This window comes from Trichosurus vulpecula, chromosome 3 (assembly GCF_011100635.1).
Source record: "Trichosurus vulpecula isolate mTriVul1 chromosome 3, mTriVul1.pri, whole genome shotgun sequence".
Lineage (NCBI taxonomy): Eukaryota > Metazoa > Chordata > Mammalia > Diprotodontia > Phalangeridae > Trichosurus > Trichosurus vulpecula.
Window position 1 is genome coordinate 414,852,008 of NC_050575.1, and position 6,049 is coordinate 414,858,056.

The window sequence follows — 6,049 nt, forward strand, 5'->3', positions numbered from 1 at the left end:
CTGCGTTTTTCTCCTGGCCACCTTATGAGGCACAAACATTATTGCTTTCATTTGTAAAATGAGTAATAGTTTATTATGGGGTTGGGGCTGTAGCAGACACTCCCCTAAAATCCCACCCCCCATGGTCGTTTCTACCTTGCTCCCTCCCTGAGCTGGGCAAACTACTGAGACCTGGGTCTATGGGATAATGAAATTATTAAAGTGGTTTCAGGAGTTAGGAAAGGAAAGAAGAAGGAAGGAGGGAGGGAAGAAGGAAGGAAGGAAGGGAAGGAAGCAAAGGAGGGAGGGAGGGAGGAAGGAAGGAAGGAAGGAAGGGAGGGAGGGAGTGAAGGACAGAGGGAGGGAGGGAAGGAAGGAAGGAAGGAAGGAAGGAAGGAAGGAAGGAAGGAAGGAAGGAAGGAAGGAAGGAAGGAAGGAGGGAGGGAAGGAAGGGAAAAGCATCTCATAAGCATTTACCAGCCAGGCATATACAGGCTGGTGGCACCAAGTGCTGCAGGTGCTCCAGAGAGAAGAAAAAACAGTGTCCATCCCATTATTACCTGTGAATGTTGCCACCTGGAGCATAGCCCCAGCCACCCCACACCAGCTGCCTCTATTCATTTTTATACCTGAGGTTGGTTGGTTGTTGTCCTTCATTCTTGACAAGAAGCAAAATGCCATCACTTTGCTAGAGTCAAGTTTCAGTGTGTCCAACTGCAGCTGATCAGACCAATACAAGCTCAGAATGCTCTGCTACAGGTCGGGCACAAATAGTCTGTGTGAACATTTGGGGTGCATACTCCAAATTTTCACATCTTGCATTTCCTTTGAGCTGTTTCAATTCTGCTTTGTTCATAGAGCACAGCACTTTCTCTGATGAGGGCACACCATGCTGAGATGTCCTGTTGCAGTGTCTCCCATGTCAGATAATCAATCCCAAAATGCTTAAGAGAGACCTTGAGTGTGTTCTTGTATCACTTCTTCTGACTACCATGTGAACACTTGCCCTGAGTTCTCCATAGTCTTTTGGGGAAGTGTACATTTTGCATTCGAACAACCTGGCCAGCCCATTGGAGTTGCACTCTCTGAAGGAGAGTTTGAATGTTTGGCAGTTTAGTTCGAGAAAGGATCTCGGTGTCTGGTATCTTAATCTGCCAGATGATCTCCAGAATCCTCCTAAGACAATTCAAATGGAAGTGATTCAGTTTCCTGGCATGGTAGACTGTCCGGGTTTCACAGACATACGACAATGAGGTCAGTACAATGGCTCTGTAGACCTTCAGTTTGGTAGTCAGTCTAATACCTCTTCTCTCCCATACTTTTCTTCAGAGCCTCCCAAACACTGAGCTAGCTCTGGCAATGTGTGCACCAACCTCATTATCAATGTGTACATCCCAGGAAAGTACGCTACCAAGGTAAGTGAACTTATCCACAGCATTCAGAACTTCTCCATTGGCTGTAACCGATGGTTCCACACATGGATGGTCTGGTGGTGGCTGATGGAACACCTGGGTTTTCTTGGTGTTAATTTTTAGGCCACAATTAGCACAAGCAGCAGAGAATCGATCTATACTTCTTTGCATCGCAGCTTCAGAGGCTGCATTGAGTGCACAATCATCTGCAAACAGAAAATCATGCACCAACGCTCCCTCCACTTTGGTCTTGGCTTGTAGCCTTTTCAAGTTGAAGAATTTACCATCAGTGTGGCGGCTGACTTTGATGCTGTATTGAAGATTCCTCATTGAAGGTGTTTGACAACATGGCTGAAAACTTCACACTAAAAAGCCTGGGAGCCAGCACACAGCCTTGTTTCACTCCACTGGTGACTGGGAAAGAGCTGGAGCATTGTCCATTACCCAGAACCTGGGCAAACATGCTGTTATGGAAATGGTGTACAATACTGATGAACTCCCCCAGGCAAGCAAATTTTGACATAATTTTCCATAAGCCCTCAAGACCAACAGCATCAAAGGCCTTGGTCAGATCTACATACTTTGTGCGTAGACCTCTACTCTGCTCCTGGCATTTCTCCCAGAGTTGTTGGGCAGCAGACACCATATCCACCATTCCTCAACCCTTTCTGAAGCCACACTAGCTCTCACGTAGATGACCATCTTTCAGGTGAAGGATCAGCCTATTAAGGAGACCTCTGGCAAGAATTTTGCAGCGATAACTAAGAGCAAGATTTTCCCACCCACCCTGTGACAGGCCAATCTGTTTCCTTTACCTTTTATAGAGATGGACAATGGAGGCATCCTTAAACTCCTGGGGAATAATCTCCTCTTGCCATTCAACCCAGAAAATTTCGGTCAGCTTTCCTATGACCAATAGGCCCCCTACCTTTGGAAACCTCAGCTGGAATACAATCAGCACTAGGTGCTTTGACACAGAAAAGAGCCTGATAGCATTCAAAACCTCTTCTTCAGTTGAAGCTTCAGCTAGGGAGGGAGTGACTTCAACCTGAGGTAAACGGCCAGTGGATTCAGCATTGATTGACAAAGGTCTGTACTTCTGAGTCAGGCATTACCGTTCTGACCTACACCATGCACAGGCTGGGGACCTAGGTAGGGCTTGGGTTGGTGTGGCCACGGGACACCTTGCTGTGGAGCCTACAGCAACATCCCACACCCATCCCGACAAACAGACTAATGGTGCCAGCCTAGGCACCAATGAAGCTGCCTTTTGCCACATTATCTAATCAGTTTTGCAGTCATGTAGGAACTCAGCAGGAAAGGATACTCACAGCTTAGCCCTGTTTGCTTCTCAGAAACAAGCAGACCAATGTGTCACCTTGACCTTTACGTACGATTAAAAGCATGCTGAGAGCTGGCAGCTGCCCAGGGCAGCTGGCATAAGCCCTAACTGGGAGCCCAAGGCCATCAAGTACCCAAACATGAGGCCCCTCGTCCTGTCTGCCCCACACTGCCAGCCCTGCTGCCCACAGACAAGAAGCCCCGCTCCTCACCCCTTCTGAGCTAACCAGCCACACTGCACCAGGGCCTCCAGCTTCCCAGAGGCTCCCCACTCAGTGGGTCGTCTTTCACGCTAGCTCCACTGCTGAAGGAAACTGAAGCCCCTCCCCACCACCACCATCCCCAATTGTATTTCACCTCAGAGGCAGGTGAAGTTCTGCTGAGGAGCACACTGACCTAACCCCCTGCTGTTCCCCAAGTCCATGCAGTCAGTAAACCAACAAACACTGATGATTTTATCCAGTCCTTTCTCTTTTGAGCACTGTGATCCTATTACCTTTCCCCTCTCATCCGTATTGTGACCATCCCTCTTCTTGCCTGTCCTGCATCAACCCATCAATCTACATGCATTTATTAAACACCTAATGCATGCAAAGTACTGTGATAGGTGCCTCCCCAAGTGCCTATTGGACACTGGACTCGATGCCCCATGGCCACTTCAAACTCAGCATGTCCAGAGAGCTCATCACCTTTCCCCACAAACCTTCCCCTCTGACAGGCTTTATTTCTGTGGATGAGACTACTGCTCTTCCAGTCACAGGTTGGACTCATCCTCCCAGGCCCCCCAGCTCCATTTCTGCACCATTATCCTCTATAGCAATCAATCTGTAAGCATTTATTAAGCACCTACTATGTGCTGAAGATGCAAAGGGAAGTAAAAGCAGTCCCTGCCCTCCAGGAGCTCAGTCTACCAGGGGAGGCAGCACGTAAACAAGTCTGTATGAACAGGACATGGGACAAACCAGCAGTCAACAAAGTGAAGCCACTAGCCTTGAGCGGGGCTGGGAAAGGCTTCTCGTAGAGGGTGGCGTTTGAGCTGGTTCTTGGAGGAAGCCAGGAGGCAGCAAGAAGGAGCGGGAGCGTTTCAGGCATGGGGGATGGCTGGAGGAAGTGCCCGGAGTCCTTAGTCCAAGACAGTAGAGTCTTGTTTGAGGCCCAGCCAGAAATCCATTGTTGCTGGACTGCAGGGAATGCTAGGTGGGAGAGGGAGGGTAACATGGAAGAAGACTGGAAGGAGAGGGGCAGATTATGAAGGACTTTGACTGCCAAAGAGGATATTCTGTTTGACCCTAGAGGCAACAGGAAACCCCTGGAGTTTAGGGAATAAGAGGGAGATATGGGTCCCTCTGGTCTTCAAGAAACTCACTCTGGTCTCTACTCACATAGCCAGCATGTTTCCTCACCTCTAGCCTCTTCCTGTCTCCAATCCATCTGCCACAGAGCCACCTAAGGGATGGGTGTGACCACATCATTCATACCTCTGTGGTTCCCCATTACCCACAGGACCAAATACAAATGCCTTCACCCCCCAGCTCCAGCTCCAGCTCCAGCTTTCTGATAGAGCAGTCCCCCTTGGGCACTCTTCTGGCCAGCTAAACTGGCCTTCCTACCATTCCTCACACGAACGCTCCATTTCCCAACTCCACACCTCTGCACTGGCCCCCTCATCCCTGGAATGCACTCCTTCTTCCCTGCCATCTCTTAGCCCGGGAAGGCTGGAGGGCAGGGCACTAAATTCTTCCCAAAGCCTTCCTTCCTTTCTAGAGCGGGCTCACCTCTTTCCAGGTAACTTCATTTTCCATCAGCAGATCTTTTATGCTAGTGACATTCAAATACCTTCATTGCCCTCGTGTAGGTAATGACAGCTGCTGAAAACATCAGAGAGGGAGGGTGTATATCTGTATGCGTATGTACACGCGTGTGCCTGTATGTTTGTGTACGTATGTAGGTATGTGTTACATGTCTCACGTTGTGTATGAGGCAAACATTTTAGTAAGAAAAATTCAACAACTTCAGAAAATTTTAAACTCAACCCATGATTTAATCAAATAAATTATTTATACTTTGCAGAGCCAAGTCAAATTCAATCTTATAAAAGTTGCTTCATTTCTCCAAGTAGAAGTTTATTTCAAAACAATACAAATGACAGTTTGAGGAAGACACAAAGCTAATCCAAAGATGCTTCTAGTTTGGCAAACGATTGTCACCTCTCTCCTGAAATCCCCAAGTTGTGTTAAGGTCTTGAAATGTTCTTGTCTTCCAAACATACAAAAACATATGTACAATAACTTTAAGAATTATTTTAAAACTTCCAACAGAACTGAGAGGTGTTTGTTGCTAGTAACAAACCATTTTGGATCCGCTGGAAAAGAACACATTTCCCAGTGTCACTGACTTGAGTCCTCTCCCACATGCTGTTAGCACATTTGGCCCCTTAATAACCTCCAAAGGAAGGCAGGCCGGCCACATGTTGTTGCTGTCATTTTTAACAGATGAGGAAAATGAGGCCCAGACACATTCATCAGACAACAAGCATTGCTGTGTCCTGGGGATGGTGCACCTGGAAGCAGTCTCTGAACACACACCAGGGTCTCTGCTACCTCCAAGCCGAGGACTCCACCTACCACACTGAACCTCCTCTCTTCTTGTATCTTTTACAGACACTGAAACTGAGCAGCTTTAATAGTTTCTGTGGCTCTCTGGGCTACAAAGGATGCTCATTGATGGAATTATCACACACACAATTATTAATGTTAGATTTGTGCTGCTCTCAACAACGTTATGTAAACAAAGCGGATTTGAATTCAGCTCAGTGATGACCACATACAGCCTGGCCCTTTGAGGGAGCATCGTGGTGCTAAGCCAGGGCTCCATCAAAAGACCAACGTTCCTCCTCAGGCACTTCTCAGCTGTGTGACTGTGGGCAGGGTCCGAGCTTCCCTGGGAACACGAAGGGGCTGGCTGCTCTAGAGGATCTTCTAAAGTTCTTTCTAGCTGTAAAATACCATGATTTCTGGGATGGGCTGACCTTTCCCCTCCTCTGCAAGGGCCCGAAGTAGCTCAGGATGGTGCAGCACACTGGGCACGCTGCCACATCACCTCTCTAGACCCACGGGCACCATCATCTCCTTTGCTGGAGTCTCCACATCCAGATGAACAGGCCGACGACCCACGGCCGGGTGTGGGCAGCCGATCACTTGAGCTGCACCATGTGGGGATAGCAGGCTGACCTAGAATGCTGAAACCATAAATGCATCACAACTTCTCCTGCCTGGAGATCCCAGAGAAGCCTTGTCTGTGTAGAAAACAAAGCATCG